The 19,907-nt window shown below is 31.7% G+C and overlaps 2 non-coding genes across 2 annotated transcripts; one reads left to right on the plus strand and one right to left on the minus strand.

Moving 5' to 3' along the window:
* Window positions 1–13,070: 13,070 nt before the first annotated feature.
* On the plus strand, window positions 13,071–13,144 carry TRNAD-GUC (transfer RNA aspartic acid (anticodon GUC)). Its single transcript has one exon. It is a non-coding gene; the product is annotated as a tRNA-Asp (tRNA).
* A 1,627-nt stretch (window positions 13,145–14,771) lies between these two features.
* TRNAC-GCA (transfer RNA cysteine (anticodon GCA)) lies at window positions 14,772–14,842 on the minus strand. Its single transcript has one exon. It is a non-coding gene; the product is annotated as a tRNA-Cys (tRNA).
* Between the last annotated feature and the right edge of the window lie 5,065 nt (window positions 14,843–19,907).

The following is a 19,907-nucleotide window of genomic DNA, read 5'->3' on the forward strand; positions in this document are numbered from 1 at the left end:
GAACAACGGGAAATTCGATCTCATAGAGTTCAATTCCCGTTCTCAACCCATGACCAATAGGAACTCGAAGTTTCCTTCGTAACTCGTCAAATTTCTTCACAGCGACTCCCTTCCATGCCTCATTTCATAGGGAACCTCAAACTGGCTCTATTTCATTATATTACATCCATAAACTAATTCCATTCATTTAATATCCCTATCTTTGGTGTTATTGAGATAAGAGATGTCGTTTCTATTTCTAGTCTATCTATTTCTATAAATGGAAAATTATGCAAAATTGAAAATTGAAAAATCGTTATATAATAATCCAAAAATTGCAATAGAAAAGAAAAAGAGAGGTTTGAGATGATTTTTCAATCTTTTATACTAGAGAATCTAGTATTCTTATGCATGAAGATAATGAATTCGATAGTTGTGGTCGGACTCTATTATGGATTTATGACCACATTTTCCATAGGGCCCTCTTATCTCTTCCTTCTTCGAGCTAGACTTGTGGAAGAAGGAACCGAGAAGAAAATAGCAGCAACAACTGGGTTTATTACGGGACAGCTCATAATGTTCATGTCTATCTATTATGCGCCTTTGCATTTAGCATTGGGTAGACCCCATACAATAACTGTCATAGCTATACCCTATCTTTTATTTCAGTTCTTCGGCAATAGTCAAAAAAACTTTTTGAATTATGGATACAAGAATCCAAATTCAATACGTAATTTTAGTATTCAAAGAAGATTCTTTCAGAATCTTCTTTTTCAATTTTTAAATCCCCTTTTCTTACCGAGTTCCATATTCATGAGATTCATCAATATTTATTTGTTTCGATGTAACAATAAAATTACTAGAAAGATTAATATATCTAGAATATACAATAATATATACGAAGCTATTCGCCCCCCCCCCCCCCCCCACATATTTGATAGCTTCTCCTAGAAAAAAACTTGTAATACCTATTCCATTCGTAATTCCATCAATTCTTTTTTTATCAAAAAAAGAATTTAATTTCACTAATCTTCTGATACTAGCAATTAAAGATTTTTCATAAAAAAGATCTATATAACCATGATTATACGACCAATTATATATGATATTTTGAAAATGATCGGCAACATTTTTTTTAAGAAAACTTTTTTCAAATAAATTTAATAAATTCAAATTTTTTAAATAGGAATAAACCGATTTGTAAAAAAAAGACGCTAGAAATATTCCCCAAAAAGTGAAACTCAAAGAAAAAGTTGCGTTTGTGAAAAATTCATAATAATTCATAAAATTTTCTGAATCTTTATGTAAAAGATCTATAAACGGAATTAACAATTTTGATAAAATATCCAAATGTATTCCGTCTTGACTGAAAGAAATTCCTACAGCACCAACGAATAAAGTAAAGAGCGCTAAAATAAGCATAGAAAATCGCATAGTATTGTTAGATTCATTAGGATATAAACAAGCAGTTTTTTTAGTGCCAAAATGCATAATACCAAAAACAAGATGTTTTATATTTTTAATATTTTGATTAACGCGATGTAGATATCTCTTCCGGATAAAAAAAGAAGTTATTTCATTCTTTTTTATTTTTAGTAAAACTAAGAAAAAATTTTCGTTTTTTCTTTTAAGTTTTACTTGTTTCTTCCTCCATAAAGATATTGAATAGAATGAACTATTTTTTTTTCCATTAAAATTCAAAAAATGAACGTTTAAATATCCCTCAAAAACAAGTAAATAAATTCGAAACATATAAAATGCAGTTAATCCTGCTGCAGAACAAGCTATTATTGCAAAAATTGGTGAATACAACCAACTATCATTAAGAATCTCATCCTTAGACCAAAAACAGGCAAAGGGTGGAATACCGCAAAGAGAGAGTGTACCCACTAAAAAAAAAGTTTTTGTAATTGGTACATGTTTTGTTAAACCGCCCATAAAAACCATATTTTGACTTTTAGCTGGAGAATATCCGACAAGAGATTCCATTGAATGAATAATGGATCCAGATCCTAAAAACAACAATGCTTTTGAATAAGCATGAGTAATCAAATGAAATAAAGCACCTCGATAAGATCCCATACCCAAAGCTAACATCATATAACCCAATTGAGACATTGTAGAATAGGCCAAATTTTTCTTAATATCTTTTTGAGCAATAGCTAAAGTAGCTCCTAATATTACTGTTATTATACCTATAAAAGCTATTGCGTTCATTATTTTGGGTAGCACTATGAAAAGAGGAAAAAGACGAGCCACAAGAAAAATTCCAGCGGCTACCATAGTAGCAGCATGTATAAGGGCAGAAATTGGAGTAGGTCCCTCCATAGCATCGGGTAGCCATACATGAAGAGGAAATTGGGCAGATTTTGCAACTGAGCCACAAAATAGCAAGAGGGCAAACAGAGTAAAAAAAAAATATTCATTTCATTTTTAGAAATCAAATTATTTATAATTTGAAACAAATGCCGAAATTCCAAACTACCCGTTATCCAATAAAGACCTAAAATTCCCAATAATAAACCAAAATCCCCTACACGATTCGTTACAAATGCTTTTTGACAAGCATTTGCCGCAATAGGGCGGGTGAACCAAAAGCCTATTAATAAATAAGAACACATTCCAATTAATTCCCAAAAAAAATAAATTTGTATCAAATTCGAACTAGTAACTAATCCCAACATTGAAATATTAAAAAGAGTAAGATAAGCAAAAAATCTCAAATATCCTTGATCATGAGACATATAATTATCACTATAAATAAGAACGAGAATGCCAACCGTAGTAATTAATATTGACATAATAGAAGTAAGTGAATCGATCAAGTACCCAAACTCTAAAGAAATATCATTATTTATGGTCCAAGACCATACATATTGAAAAAACAAACTATTCTTGATTTGATGAATAGACAAATCAAGCGAAAAAATCATAACTATAGTTAACAATAAGATACTAGGAAAAGCCCAAATACGGCGAATATTTTTCGTTGCAGTGGGAAAAAGTAGAAGTCCCACTCCTATTAACATCGGAACTGGGAATGGAATAAAAGGTATGATCCATGAATATTGATGTGTATATTCCATACAATAAAGAAAAAAAATTAGGATTCTAATGAATTTGGTTTCTTAGGTTTTTCTTTTATCTTTTTTGTAAAGTAAAGGAATGGTTTCGGTTAATAACAAAGAAAGATAGAATTTAATAAAATAGAATAATCGATTATTCATTATTCTGACTCTTTGGACAATATTTTTTGAACATTGGTTTAGTTCATTAAATTTAACTTAACTAATTAAGTTTTTATTACAATAAGAAATAGCGATTTGGGGAAAACTTTCTAAAAAGTATTATATTCTTATTATAAATATAATAAAAACAAAAATGGAAATTCAAATATATAAAATATATGTCTAATTAGAGATAAACTTAATTTTAATTTACCGCAAAATGTCTTTCACATAAAATTCTATAACAATAAAAAACTATACTAATTCTATGGCAGTTCCAAAAAAGCGCACGTCTATATCAAAAAAACTTATTCGGAACACTTTATGGAAAAAGAAGGGATATTTTACAGCATTAAAAGCTTTTTCATTAGGGCAATCTATTTTTACGGGGAATTCAAAAAGCTTTTTCTGTAACAAATATAAACGTTAGAATAATTTCAATTAACTGGATTCAACGACTCTTTTTTAAATACAAAAATATGAATATAAAATTGATATAGAATATAAGATTCAGTTATGAATTTAGGATATTTACATTCTATATTATGATATTTACATTCTATATTTAATAGATTCTAATAGAATTCTTTAAAATTATTTTATTGAATGTTTAGTAAACAAATATTGTGTTTTAATTGATTCTTTGAATCTCGACAATTGACTAAAATTGGGTTATTATGGTTTCGAGTCAGCCGCTATGGTGAAATTGGTAGACACGCTGCTCTTAGGAAGCAGTGCTAGAGCATCTCGGTTCGAGTCCGAGTAGCGGCATCTTATCTTCTAAAAAAAAGTTCCTATAAAGAATTATTATTTCTATTCCAAGTATTTCTATTTTTTCATTCTATATGGTATTTTCCACTTTAGAGCATATATTAACTCATATATCCTTTTCGGTCGTATCTATTTTAATTTCAATTCATTTGATAACCTTATTATTAGGCAATGAAATCATAGGATTATACAATTTGTTCAAAAAAGGCATGATAATAACCTTTTTTTGTATCACAGGATTGTTAGTTACTCGTTGGATTTTTTCAGGCCATTTACCATTTAGTAATTTATATGAATCATTAATATTTCTTTCATGGACTTTTTCTATCTTTTATATGGTTCTTTGCTTCAAAAAACAAAAAAATGACTATTTCAATACAATAATAACACCAAGTATTCTTTTTACCCAAGGCTTTGCTACTTCGGGTCTTTTAACCGAAATGCATGAATCCTTAAAATTAGTGCCTGCTTTACAGTCCCATTGGTTAATGATGCACGTAAGTATGATGATATTGGGTTATACAACTCTTTTATGTGGATCATTAATATCAGTGGCTATTTTAGTCATTACATTTCAAGAACTCATACAAATTCTTGGTAAAAGCAAGACTTTGTTTTTTTTTAATGAATCCTTTTCTTTTGCTGAAATCAAATATATGAATATGAATGATAAAAAGAATATTTTACAACAAACTCCTTTTCCGTTTTATTCGTCTTATAGAAATTATTATAGATATCAATTTATTCAACAATTGGATCGTTGGGGTTACCGTACTATTAGTCTAGGTTTTATCTTTTTAACAATAGGTAATATATCTGGAGCAGTATGGGCTAATGAGGCATGGGGATCATATTGGAATTGGGATCCAAAGGAAACTTGGGCTTTTATTACTTGGACTATTTTCGCAATTTATTTACATACTAGAAAAAATAAAAAATTGGAATATAGAAATTCTTCAATAGTGGCCTCCATAGGCTTTCTTATAATTTGGATATGTTATTTAGGGATAAATCTTTTAGGAATAGGACTACATAGTTATGGTTCATTTACACCTAATTAATTTAAAAAAATTCACAAATATTGGGAACATTCTATAGAATAAGAAAAAAAACTCCCAATAAAATGATTAAGACCCCATTGAATCAAGTAATGTAATATTGATTCAAGGGGTTCTCACAAACAACAAAAATATTCAATTAGAATTCAATTTCATTTTTATGTAATTAAGAAAATACAAAAAGAAATCCATTTTTTTTTATTGTGCATCGGATTGATTTCTATTTTTTCTTTTTCATTTATTCCCAAAAACTATCTATAAAAAATGAGAGAGAATAGCTTCAACCTTGTCAGCCGAAATTGAAAAAATAAAATCTGGATAAATGCCAATACTTATTACGGGTATAAGGATAGAAATTGAAATAAATAATTCTCGTGGCCCCGAATCAAAAAAATAAGAATTTTGTTTATTAAAAAGCTTGTATCCATAAAACATTTGACGTAAGATAGATAATAAATAAATAGGAGTTAATATCATTCCAATTGCAGTTACAAAAGTTATGAGTATTTTTGTGATGAAAAGATATTTTTGATTGGTAATTATTCCCAATAATACTATAAATTCTGCAACAAAACCGCTCATGCCCGGTAATGCAAGAGAAGCCATCGATAAGGTAGTGAAAATCGTGAATATTTTTGGCATTGGGATAGCCATTCCACCCATTTCGTCGAGATAAAGAAGACGTAGTCTATCATAACTAGTTCCCGCCAAGAAAAAAAGGGCAGCACCAATAAATCCGTGAGAGATTATTTGTAAAATAGCGCATTCAGCCCTGTCTCGCTTATAGAACCAATTCCTAAAATTAAGAAACCCATATGAGAGACCGAGGAATAAGCTATTCTTTTTTTTACATTGCGTTGACCAAGAGATGTTGAAGCTGCATAGATTATTTGAATGGAACCTAATAACATTAACCAGGGACAAAATATAGAATGAGCGCGAGATAATAATTCCATATTAATTCGAACCAACCCATATGCTCCCATTTTTAATAATATTCCGGCTAAAAGCATACAAGTGCTGTAATGCGCCTCTCCATGGGTATCAGGTAACCATGTATGTAAGGGTATAATTGGTGATTTGACAGCAAAAGCAATAAGAAATCCCATATAGAAGATTATTTCCAGTGCCACGGGATATGATTGATTAGTTAATGATTCAAAATTTAATGTTGGTTCATTAGAACTATAGAAACCCATACCTAGAATTCCCAGTAATAAAAAAACAGAACTTCCCGCAGTGTACAAAATAAACTTTGTAGCTGAATACAAACGTTTTTTTCCACCCCACATAGATAAAAGTAGATAAACGGGAATTAATTCTAATTCCCACATGATGAAAAAAAGTAAAATGTCTTGAGAAGAAAATGTTCCTAGTTGACCACTATACATTGCTAACATTAGAAAATAGAATAATTTAGATTCTCGAGTAACCGGTTGAGCTGATAACGTAGCTAACGTAGTGATAAATCCCGTTAATAAAAGGGGTCCTAGAGAGAGTCCATCTATTCCAAATCTCCAGTAAAAGTAAAAAAAATGGATCCATTTATAATTTTCTGTCAATTGGATTAGTGGATCATCTAATTCGAAATGATAACAAAATACATAGGTTATTAGAAGGAGATCTATGAAACATATACAATAAGTATACCATTTAATTGTCTTATTTCCTTTATGGGGAAATAAGACAATTAAAGAACCTCCGACTATTGGCAAAACTACAACTGTTGTTAACCAAGGAAAATAATTCGTGATAAAAATAAGATATACTTAGACTACAAAAACCCGGGCTCAAAATATTTTTTTATTTTGAGCCCGGGTTTTTGCCAGTAAAAAAAAGTACTTGTATGCGGTTCTTTTTGAAACGTATCAATAAGCTAGACCCATGCTTCGAGTTGTTTCATGCCATAAATAAACTCTAACACTTAAGAAATCCGTCGGACAGGCGGATTCACACCTCTTACAACCAACACAGTCCTCTGTTCTTGGGGCAGAAGCAATTTGTTTAGCTTTACATCCGTCCCAAGGTATCATTTCTAATACATCTGTTGGGCAGGCTCGTACACATTGAGTACATCCTATACATGTATCATAAATCTTTACTGAATGTGACATTGGAACATAATCCTTGAACATCAAAAATTCAACATTTTCAATCTAGTAAATTGGTAAACCAATTATATATATCTATATATGATATATATATATCTATATATATATATCTATATTATATACCAGATGAATCAATGATTTATAAGAATTTTGCTACTAAAAATATATTTATAGATTAATAACTAATAAGAGAATAGAACCAAGATACTTTGATTTCTTATCTTTGTTTTCGCAAACGCAAACATGATTAAAAAGGATATATCATTTCTGCTAATTTGAATGGATTATATAGTACACACTATTCAAAATTAGACTTTTTTTTATGAATAATACTATTTATTCAACAAATTTGATTGATTGATACGAGTTGATTTTCTATTACGATATATTGAGGAAACAATAGCTGGTCCGATAGCTACTTCAGCGGCTGCAACAGCTATAACAAAAATTGAAAAAATATTTCCTTTTAGTTGCCGCCTATCAAAAATATCAGAAAAGGTTACGAGATTTATATTAACTGCATTTAGTATAAGTTCAAGACACATAAGGGCTCTAACCATATTTCGGCTCGTGATCAATCCATAGATACCTATAGAAAATAAATAAGCACTCAAAACAAGTGTATGCTCGAATATCATTGACCAACTCCTTTTCAATTTTTATTCATTTCGATATGAATATGAATTCAACGGATTTTATTGCCTAACATAATAAGTCTACAACAAAATCAAGTATTTGCAAAAAGATTTTATACTTTATACATAAATATTCTTTTTCCTTAACATATAATTCAACAAAAAAGAAATGTAATAAATTCTAACAAAATGTAATTTATATTATTTTATTAGTTCGAAAACTTTCTTATTGGCTCTTCATGATCGTAACCTCATATGGTCCTAACAAGAGAATCCTTATCAATAATAAAAATTCAAGAATAAAGAAGACAGCAGTAAATTCACATTATACAAATAAAAAGAAGTAAAGAATATTCAAGAGGCCTTAAAAGATCACGATAAAGACGGGTGCGCCGACTTGATATTTTGGCATTATAACAAAAAAGAATAGCTTTCGAATTTTTATTTCTTTTTTATCGTAAGAGAAAATTAGAATCATAGGATTAAATAAAGCAGTTTCAAACTTTCTATTACGGATATCTGTTTTTGTTACAATCAATATTTGGGTATTTTTGTTTGAGCCGTACGAGATGAAATTCGCATATACGGTTCTCTGGGGGGGTTCCTTTGGGTTACCTATCTCAATAAAGTTTATGATTGGTTCGAAGAACGTCTTGAAATTCAGGCGATTGCCGATGATATAACCAGTAAATATGTTCCGCCTCATGTGAACATATTTTATTGTTTAGGGGGAATTACACTTACTTGTTTTTTAGTCCAAGTAGCAACAGGATTTGCTATGACTTTTTATTATCGCCCAACCGTTACTGAAGCTTTTGCTTCTGTTCAATATATAATGACTGAAGCTAATTTTGGTTGGTTAATCCGATCAGTTCATCGATGGTCGGCAAGTATGATGGTCTTAATGATGATTCTACACGTATTTCGTGTGTATCTTACAGGTGGTTTTAAAAAACCTCGCGAATTAACTTGGGTTACGGGTGTAGTTTTGGCTGTATTAACTGCATCTTTTGGTGTAACTGGTTATTCCTTACCTTGGGATCAAATTGGTTATTGGGCAGTAAAAATAGTAACAGGCGTACCCGAAGCTATTCCTGTAATAGGATCGTCTTTGGTAGAATTATTACGCGGAAGTTCCAGTGTGGGCCAATCTACCTTAACTCGTTTTTATAGTTTGCATACTTTTGTATTACCTCTTCTTACTGCTGTATTTATGTTAATGCACTTTTCAATGATACGTAAGCAAGGCATTTCTGGTCCTTTATAGTGAATATGGGTCATAGATATTTGTAATCACTTCATTATCATTTTGTATTTTGGGGAGGATTTTTTTTCATTGCTACAATTATGGATTATAAAACAAAATAAAACATGTATTTAGATATTTTTCTTCAACTTAACAAAAATTGAATTTTTTTTACATACAAAAATAGTTGAAGGGAATTCTCCAAAAAAAATGGATTATGGGAGTGTGTGACTTGAACTATTTATTTGGCCGCGCAGATATATGACTTTATCTTATCTGCCACATTATAATTTACAATTAAATGTGTCTTTTTTCCAACCACCAAGCAAGGCTCTTACAGAGAGGGTAGGCTGGTTTTACTTGAAGAGAATCTTTTCTATGATCAGACTCGATTTTATTCTGCATCAACAGGCTCCATAAGATCCAGTAAAAGAAGTGATGTGATATAGTCTGAATTCTATATAGTATGACAACGCATTCATTTCCTATGCATTGATTTGATTTCTGATACTATTGGAGTGAACAAAGTAGATCTAAAGAACAACGCAAGTTAGGTTATATTAGTAACAAGTAAATTCTTTGTACATAAAAAGTATCAAGATTTTTTTTTGATAGGATAACAATTGCAAAGTTTGAGATCACCCAGAAAGCATTATCAACTTGAAAAGTCTACTCGGGTATTGAGCGTTTACTAAAATTTACTTAAAAAGAACTTAATTTTTTTTTCAATAAAAAATGGTAACTTTGGAAAAAGAGAATAGAATCAAGTTTCTTTTATTATTTAGAATCTTCATATATGTGTGGATAACACATACATTTTTTTCTAGTTTATTCTATAGATACAGTTGAAGAAAAATTTGATTAGTGCTCGAGCCGGATGATGAAAAATTATCATATCCGGTTCTTTTGGAGGATGGATCTATAAGAATTCACCTATCCCAATAACAAAAAAACCTGACTTGAATGATCCTGTATTAAGAGCTAAATTGGCTAAGGGAATGGGTCATAATTATTATGGAGAACCCGCATGGCCTAATGATCTTTTATATATTTTTCCAATAGTAATTCTAGGTACTATTGCCTGTAACGTAGGCTTAGCGGTTCTAGAACCATCCATGATTGGGGAACCTGCGGATCCTTTTGTAACTCCTTTGGAAATACTACCTGAATGGTATTTTTTTCCCGTATTTCAAATACTTCGTACAGTGCCCAATAAGTTATTGGGCGTTCTTTTAATGGTTTCGGTACCTACGGGATTATTAACAGTACCCTTTTTGGAGAATGTTAATAAATTCCAAAATCCATTTCGCCGCCCAGTAGCAACTACCATCTTTTTGATTGGTACTGTAGTTGCCCTTTGGTTAGGTATTGGAGCAACATTACCTATTGAGAAATCCCTAACGTTAGGTCTTTTTTAAAATTATAAGATTGGTTTCATTTTGAATTCATTTTGAAATAAAATATCATGACATCTGTATTGTATATCTAGGGAGAATTCTTTCTGAACCTACTAATCCCTAGATACATCTATTCCTTTTTAGATATATTCTGACCATTAGGATTTGTTCTAAATATTTAAATTACATATTTTGACCTTTCATTTTGAGTTTAGAAAAAAAATCAATTTGAAAAAATCCTATGTCAATAGATTTCAATTTTATGCAAAATACTTTTGTATTTTTAAAATGTCCAATATAGATTTTCCATCTTCTACGCGAAAATGTTCAAATTTCAGAAGGTCTTCTTGACTGTTATTCAAAAGTTCTAATAATGTATGAATATTGGATCTTTTGAGACAATTATAGATCCTGGGAGGTAATTCTAATTGGTCAATAAAAATAGATTTCAATGCTATTTCTTTTTTATTTTTCCTTAGTTTATCTTTAACCAATATATCATGAAAAGTAAAAAGGGGCAAAGTCACTTTGTCTTGATTTTTTTCTAAATGAAAGTTATCTTCTTCTGCGTGTAAAAAGGGAAGAAATAAATCAATCAAATTTTGGGAGGCTTCATAAAGGGCTTCCTTAGGAGTTAAACTTCCGTTTGTCCATATCTCCAGAAAAAGTATTTCTTGTTTTTCATTCCCATTGACATAAGAATGAATACTATAATTTACATTTCGAACAGGCATGAATCTAGCATCTATATCATAACTTCCGTCTTGAAAGTTTTTTAATGTTTTTATACGATACCCACGATTTCTCTCAATTTTTAATTCAATACACAAATTAACAGGTTCTGTTACGTTGGCTATATGTTGTCTATTATCAACGATTTCCACCGAGGGTGGTAAAATGATGTCTTGAGCGGTTATATATCCAGGACCTTTGAAAGAAATCCATGCGTCCTGTGTTCCATACATATTACTTTTCAATACAATTTTTTTCAAATTCATGAAAATTTCATGTACTGATTCTTCAATACCTATTATGGTAGAATATTCATGTGGTATTTTCTCTGATTTTACACGTGTGATACATGTTCCCTCTATTTCTCCGAGTAAAATTCTTCGGATTGCAATGCCTATTGTATCGGCTTGACCTTTCATAAGTGGGGACAGAATAAAGCGTCCATAATAAAGACGCTTACTGTCTATTCGTGATTCAACACATTTCCATTGTAGTGTCCGAGTAGAGACTCTTAATTTCTCTTGAACCATAGTAATTATTTTGATAAAACTCTTGACTTGTTTTTTTCTCTTGAACTATTTTTAATGTTTATTTTTAGTTTTATACACGTCTTTTTTTAGGAGACCTACATCCATTATGTGGCATAGGAGTTACATCTCGTATAAAATTTAATAGTATACCACTTCTACGAATAGCTCTTAATGCTGCATCTCTTCCGAGGCCAGGCCCTTTTATCATGATTTCTGCTCGTTGCATGCCTTGATCCGATACTGTTCGAATAGCATTTCCTGCTGCAGTTTGAGCGGCAAAAGGTGTTCCCCTTCGTGTACCCTTGAATCCACAAGTACCCGCGGAGGACCAAGAAATCACCCGACCTCGTACATCTGTAATAGTCACAATAGTATTGTTGAAACTAGCTTGAACATGAATAATTCCCTTTGGTATTTTACGAGTATGATTACGCGAACCAATACGTACATTTTTACGTGAACCTTTTTTAGGTATAGATTTTGCCATATTCGATTATTTCAATACAATATTTCATTAAAAAAAAATAAGATAGATCTAGGGTATGGAGATATCCATTTCATGTCAAAAACGGATCCTTTTCCAATTCTTTTCGAATTTGATATTCGATTTTTTCTATATTCTTTTTATTTGCTTTTGATTAATATCAAATACAATTTTTGAAATCAAAGTTAAAAGTTGAAATATCAATAATATTTAAAAAATGGATTTTTCATTTTCATAGAATAATATATATTCTAGATAATTTTATAATTTTCTCTCTTTTTTTATCTAGTCTATTTTTTTAGAAAGCTTCTGTTTGTTCAAATATTATCCTTGTCTTTGTTTATGTTTTGGATTGAAACAAATTACTATAATTCGTCCTCGTCTTCGAATCAATCGACATTTTTCACAAATTTTACGAACCGAGGCGTTTATTTTCATATTTTACATTCCTTAATTAGTTAATCCAAAATTGTGGAAGAAAATAAAGGTTCCTTACATTTTGAACGTCTATTTGAACGTCTATTAGTGGCTTTCTCAATAAAATAGAAAATAAAGTTGAGATTAAAAAACATCCTAATTCAATTGAGTGACTTCTCTTTTTTATTTTCTTATCGTATGTCCAGAAAAAGTATTGGAAACATATTCTAGAATAGAAATAAAAATCCAATTTGCATTAATTGTAATTCAATTTTCAATCGATTTGTTAATAGAATAAGAATAAGAAACGGATTACGAGTAATTTGTGTCGATCTCACTAAAGTGGATATCTATATACATATCAATATATAAAAAAATGCGCTTTTTTCATTTACAACAAAAAGGTTCGAATCCGAAATAGAAAAAGAAAAGGTTTGACAGAAACGGTCCGTAAAAATATTTATACAGTACACCCCTTTCCCTGGGATTGTAGTTCAATTGGTCAGAGCACCGCCCTGTCAAGGCGGAAGCTGCGGGTTCGAGCCCCGTCAATCCCGTTGGATATAAATCCAAAAAAATAAAAAATAAATTCCTTTTTTGTGTATTTGTAGGGAATCAAATTGATAAACAAAATTTTATTTGGGGCCCCCCCCTGCTTTTTCATTTGTTTCGCCGAAAAAGGAAGGAAAGGGATTTTGGACTTTCATCAAGAATAAATGTTTTTTTGTTTTATTTAGTATGGATAAAAGATCTTCCTATGTTATACTATTTCATGAGTTGATTTGATAGCTCAGATTTTGTGATTCATGATATTGATCCGATTTGATATCATTGAAATCCAATTTATACCATTGTTGAAAGATTGAACATTTCTATGGGATTAAATCCCGAATTTTTTTTTTAGAAATTTAAGAGAAATAGAACATAATAAAGATTATGGAAGTAAATATTCTCGCATTTATTGCTACTGCACTGTTTATTCTAGTTCCTACTGCTTTTTTACTTATAATTTATGTAAAAACGGTAAGTAAAAGTGACTAATTTCACTGAAATATGATTTCTTCATTTTTATGAATGATTTAAAAAAATGATCGTACAATCAGCGTAATCCAGATAGTAGAAATCAATTTGATTTCTACTATCTGAGAATTGCGTCCAATTTTTTTTTTCAGATTCTTTTTACAAACAATTCCGGTATCTTAGGAAAAAAAGGGGGTAAAAAAACAGGAATGGTTATTACACGGTCCGCCATTTTCCATATATATATATATCTATATAACCAGGTTAAGCGTCAGTTCATCGAAATAGAAATTTTAAGAAAAATTTGATTGGAATAGGAATCCATTTCTTCTTCTTTTTGATTCCCTTGTTTTTCTCAAAATAGGAATATGGGAATAATGAAAATATTTGTTTGATTGAAAGAGTATTTTCAATTCCTATAAGATACATAGAATACATTACACTACTAAAATATAATAGAATCAAGATAGATTTTCTATTTGAACTCAATTAATTAGTATTAGTTTAAATGAAATATTTTCATTCAATAGTTTCGAAACAGATTCATTTGCATACTTATACTCTTCTTTCTATTTGAAATAGTCCCTTAAATGTCTCCCAATTCGTTCTCTAAAATAATTAAAAAAACTTTTTTTCTTTTCTATTCGATTTTAGAATCAAAACTTTTTAATTTTATTAGAATATAGAATATGAAAATCTAAAGAATACTTTTTTTGAATATTACGAAAGCGAATTAGCTAAATTAAAGCTATTAAATAGAATTAATCTAAATAAATAATATTGATAAAATGTGGAAGCACTCATAAACTTTAAATTAGTCTGTATAGAAGGTTTTTCTTCTGCCTTTTCTCTACCTAAAAATGGACTTTCCTATCCGACTTATTCTTAATCCAATCTAATAAAAGACCCAGTCAGGAGACAGACACTACAATAGTTGTGTAGTGAACGAACTATCATTTCTAAATTTATGGATTCCTTTTCACTACTAGAATCTTTCCTTGAATTCGAGACAAAAATATTTACAACATTTTTTAAGCTACTGATGCTTATAATTTCGAATCAAACGCAATTCTCAAGACTCCTTTTCCCTCGCTTGCTTCTGTTGGAAAAAAAGTTTTCTAAAAAAACGTAATATAATCTTTCATTTACAGTTTCTTATCGATCAGGCGACACCCGGATTTGAACTGGGGAAAAAGGATTTGCAGTCCCCCGCCTTACCACTCGGCCATGCCGCCAATAAAAATATAGATATGAAGTTTTTGAGAATACTCCCCCCTTTTCTTTCTATTGAAAAATTGAAAAACAATCTTGAGACAAATCGCAACCGTTAACTATTCTTTTATGAATTATTCTTGAATATTTGAATAGAAATTTTTTTTTTCTTAATGAGATCAGAAAATAAAAATTGATACATAACCAATCAATATTGCTTTTTTTTTTAACTTTGTTCATTCTAATTATAACAGCAACTTTCAATATATGTAAACCCTAGAATATCAATTTGATCTGTTACACAGATATTATCTAATCGAGTATCTTATCCATATCTATATAGATATAGAATACCAATACTATACGGTATTTTCAAGAAATTATCGTGCTTATTCTTTTTTTACAATTTTCAATAGAAAATTTGTAAAAATTCACACAACATGTTATGTGTTTGTTATCCTGAACAAATATGACTGCAATAAAGTTAGAGACAGATCTATAGCTGCAGTTAAATATATGCATGTTTCAAAAATACAAGCCTTATTACATTACACATAACATACTCTAATCATATTCTCCCCAATTCTCTCCAAAATACTTCACTTCAAAATATATCTTTTCTTGACAATTTCGAATGGATTTTTTTTTGTATCCAATTGAATTTGAATATGTAATATCATAATAATGATAGAAATGAAATGCATTTTTTTAGATTCCTAAAAAAAATATTGAAATGCCCGTAGAAATTTCCAATCCTTTTTTAGATTAGACTTTCGATTCTATCTGTTTGTTTTGTTGCAAATTCCTTCGAAGTTGAGTATCAAATTCTAATATTTCTTTCTCTTTTCATAATAGGTATTTCATACACTAAGAAATATTTGATACACGGGATTAGGTAAGATTTCATGTAATTCAGTATAAAGAATAGAAATTCCAATATTGCTAAATGGATTCATGTGATTTGATGAAGCATGACAGCAAATCGTGGAATATTTTTCGATAAAATTCACGGGGAAATTGAAAATGCTTGGGAGTGAAAATGAAGAAATGTCTACACTACCTGGATTGAATCAGATACAATTTGAAGGGTTTTGTAGGTTCATTGATCGGGGCTTAACAGAAGGGCTTTTTAAGTTTCCAAAAATTGAGGATACAGATCAAGAAATTGAATTTCAATTATTTGCCGAAACATATCAATTATTAGAACCCTTGATAAACGAAAAAGATGTTGTATATGAATCACTTACATATTCTGCTGAATTATATATATCCGCGGGATTAATTTGGAAAAGTAGTAGAGATATACAAAAACAAACTATTTTTGTTGGAAATATTCCTCTAATGAATTCTCTGGGAACTTCTATAGTAAATGGAATATACAGAATAGTAATCAATCAAATATTGCAAAGTCCTGGTATCTATTACCGTTCAGAATTGGACCCTAACGGAATTCCGGTCTATACTGGCACTATAATATCAGACTGGGGGGGTAGATTAGAATTAGAGATTGATAAAAAAGCAAGGATATGGGCTCGTGTGAGTAGGAAACAGAAAATATCTATTCTAGTTCTATCATCAGCTATGGGTTCGAATTTAAGCGAAATTCTAGAAAATGTTTGTTATCCTGAAATTTTCGTGTCTTTCCTAAATGATAAGGATAAAAAAAAAATTGGGTCAAAAGAAAATGCCATTTTGGAGTTTTATCGACAATTTGCTTGTGTTGGCGGAGATCCGGTATTTTCTGAATCTTTATGGAAAGAATTACAAAAAAAAATTTTTCAACAAAGATGTGAATTAGGAAAAATTGGTCGACGAAATATCAACCAAAAGCTTAATCTTGATATACCCCAGAACAATACATTTTTGTTACCGCGAGATATATTGACAGCTGCGGATCATTTGATTGGCATGAAATTTGGAATGGCTCTACTTGACGATATAAATCATTTGAAAAATAAACGTATTCGTTCTGTAGCAGATCTATTACAAGATCAATTTGGATTGGCCCTGGTTCGTTTAGAAAATATGGTTAGAGGAACTATATGTGGAGCAATTAGACATAAATTGATACCGACTCCTCAGAATTTGGTGACTTCAACTCCATTAACAACGACTTATGAATCTTTTTTTGGATTACACCCATTATCTCAAGTTTTGGATCAAACTAATCCATTGACGGAAATAGTTCATGGGAGAAAATTGAGTTATTTGGGCCCTGGAGGATTGACGGGGCGAACTGCGAGTTTTCGGATACGAGATATCCACCCTAGTCACTATGGACGCATTTGTCCAATTGACACGTCTGAAGGAATCAATGTTGGACTTATTGGATCTCTAGCAATTCATGCGAGGATTGGTATTTGGGGGGCCATAGAAAGTCCATTTTTTGAAATATCCGAAAGATCAAAAAGAATACGCATGCTTTATTTATCACCAAATATAGATGAATACTATAGGGTAGCAACAGGAAATTCTTTAGCACTTACTCGAGATATTCAGGAGGAACAGATTGTTCCAGCCTGATATCGTCAAGAATTTCTTACGATTGCATGGGAACAGGTTCATCTTCGAAGTATTTATCCCTTCCAATATTTTTCTATTGGAGCTTCTCTGATTCCTTTTATCGAACATAATGATGCGAATCGGGCTTTAATGAGTTCTAATATGCAACGTCAAGCAGTTCCGCTTTCTGAGTCCGAAAAATGCATTGTTGGAACTGGATTGGAATGCCAAGTAGCTTTAGATTCAGGGGTTTCCGCTATAGCCGAACACGAGGGAAACATCGTTTATACTGATACTGATAGGATCTTTTTATTTGGTAATGGAGATACTCTAAGTATTCCATTAACAATATATCAACGTTCCAACAAAAATACTTGCATGCATCAAAAACCCCAGGTTCACCGAGGTAAATGCATCAAAAAGGGACAAATTTTAGCGGATGGTGCTGCTACAGTTGGCGGCGAACTCGCTTTGGGAAAAAACGTATTAGTAGCTTATATGCCATGGGAAGGTTACAATTCTGAAGATGCTGTACTCATTAGTGAGCGCCTGGTTTATGAAGATATTTTTACTTCTTTTCACATACGGAAATATGAAATTCAGACTCATATGACAAGCTATGGTTCTGAAAGAATCACTAATAAAATTCCACATCTAGAAGCCAAATTACTCCGAAATTTAGACAAAAACGGAATTGTGATTCTCGGATCGTGGGTCGAAACGGGCGATGTTTTAGTGGGGAAATTAACACCTCAAATGGCAAAAGAATCCTCGTATTCCCCCGAAGATAGATTATTACGAGCTATACTTGGCATTCAGGTATCCCCACTAAAACCTCTTAACCATCCCATCAAATAGGTAGAAGATTCATTAAACTGTGAAATATTACCCTGCCATAGTGTAATGTGTTTCCAATGCCAATAAAAAGTAACCCATCCAATGGTATTTAACATCCAGAAAACTGCCAAATAAAATGCGTCCCAAGCGGAAATATCACAAGTTCCGCCTCGTCCCGGGCCATCACAAGGAAAACTATAACCAAAATCTTTTTTATCAGGCATTAACTTAGAACCACGCGCATCCAAAGCACCTTTTACTAAAATCAAAGTAGTTGTATGTAAACCAAGAGCAATAGCATGATGAACCAAGAAGTCTCCAGGCCCTATTGTTAAGAATAGAGAATTACTATTCTCATTTACAGCGTTTAACCAACCAGGCAACCATATGCTTCGTCCCGCATTGAACGCCGGACTGTTCGTTGAAGATAAAAGTATATCGAACCCATAGGAAGTTTTACCATGAGCAGATTGTATCCATTGGGCAAATATAGGTTCAATCAAAATTTGTTTCTCCGGAGTACCAAAAGCAAGCATGACATCGTTATGGACATAAAGTCCCAGAGTATGGAACCCCAGAAAGAGGCTAGCCCAACTTAAGTGGGATATGATAGCTTCTTTATGGTCTAACATTCTTGCCAAGACATTATCTTGATTCTGCTCTGGATTATAATCTCTAATAAAAAAGATAGCTCCATGAGCAAAAGCCCCTGTCATAATGAAGCCTGCTATATATTGATGATGAGTATGTAAGGCAGCTTGAGTAGTAAAGTCTTGCGCTATAAACGCATAAGCAGGTAAAGAGTACATGTGTTGTGCTACCAAGGAAGTAATAACCCCTAAAGAGGCTAGAGCAAGACCTAATTGAAAATGAATTGAATTATTGATTGTATCATAAAGACCCTTATGCCCACGCCCCAATCTACCCCCCGGAGGAGTATGTGCTTCTAAAAGATCTTTAATACTGTGACCAATCCCGAAATTAGTTCTATACATATGGCCAGCAACTAGAAAAATAAACGCAATAGCCAAATGATGGTGTGCAATATCAGTTAACCATAAACTTTGAGTTTGCGGATGAAATCCTCCGAGAAGTGTTAGAATAGCAGTTCCTGCTCCTTGAGGGGTACCAAATATATGATTATTGGAATCTGGGTTTTGAGCATAAAGATTCCACTGACCTGTAAAAAATGGACCTAATCCCTCAGGGTGCGGCAAGATATCTAATAAATTGTTCCATCGAACGGATTCCCCCCTGGACCCCGGAATAGCAACATGAACTAAATGCCCTGTCCAAGCCAAGGAACTTACTCCGAATAGTCCTGACAAATGATGATTGAGGCGGGATTCGGCATTTTTAAACCACGAAACACTCGGTTTCCATTTTGGTTGTAGGTGTAACCAACCTGCTATTAAAGATATAATAGAAAGTATTAATAGAAAAATAGCTCCAGTATAAAGATCCCCATTAGTACGTAAACCGATTGTATACCACCACTGATAAACACCAGAATAGGCTATATTAACAGGACCTAGAGCACCCCCTCGAGTAAAAGCTTCTACAGCTGGTTGACCAAAATGAGGATCCCAAATTGCATGAGCAATAGGTCTTACATGTAAAGGATCCTGTACCCATGTCTCAAAATTACCTTGCCAAGCTACATGAAAGAGATTCCCGGAAGTCCACAGAAAAATGATTGCTAATTGCCCGAAATGAGAAGCAAAAATATTCTGATAAAGACGTTCCTCA

Source organism: Vigna unguiculata, chromosome 3 (genome assembly GCF_037176805.1).
Source record: "Vigna unguiculata cultivar grain cowpea cultivar isolate G323 ecotype 2 chromosome 3, ASM3717680v1, whole genome shotgun sequence".
Lineage (NCBI taxonomy): Eukaryota > Viridiplantae > Streptophyta > Magnoliopsida > Fabales > Fabaceae > Vigna > Vigna unguiculata.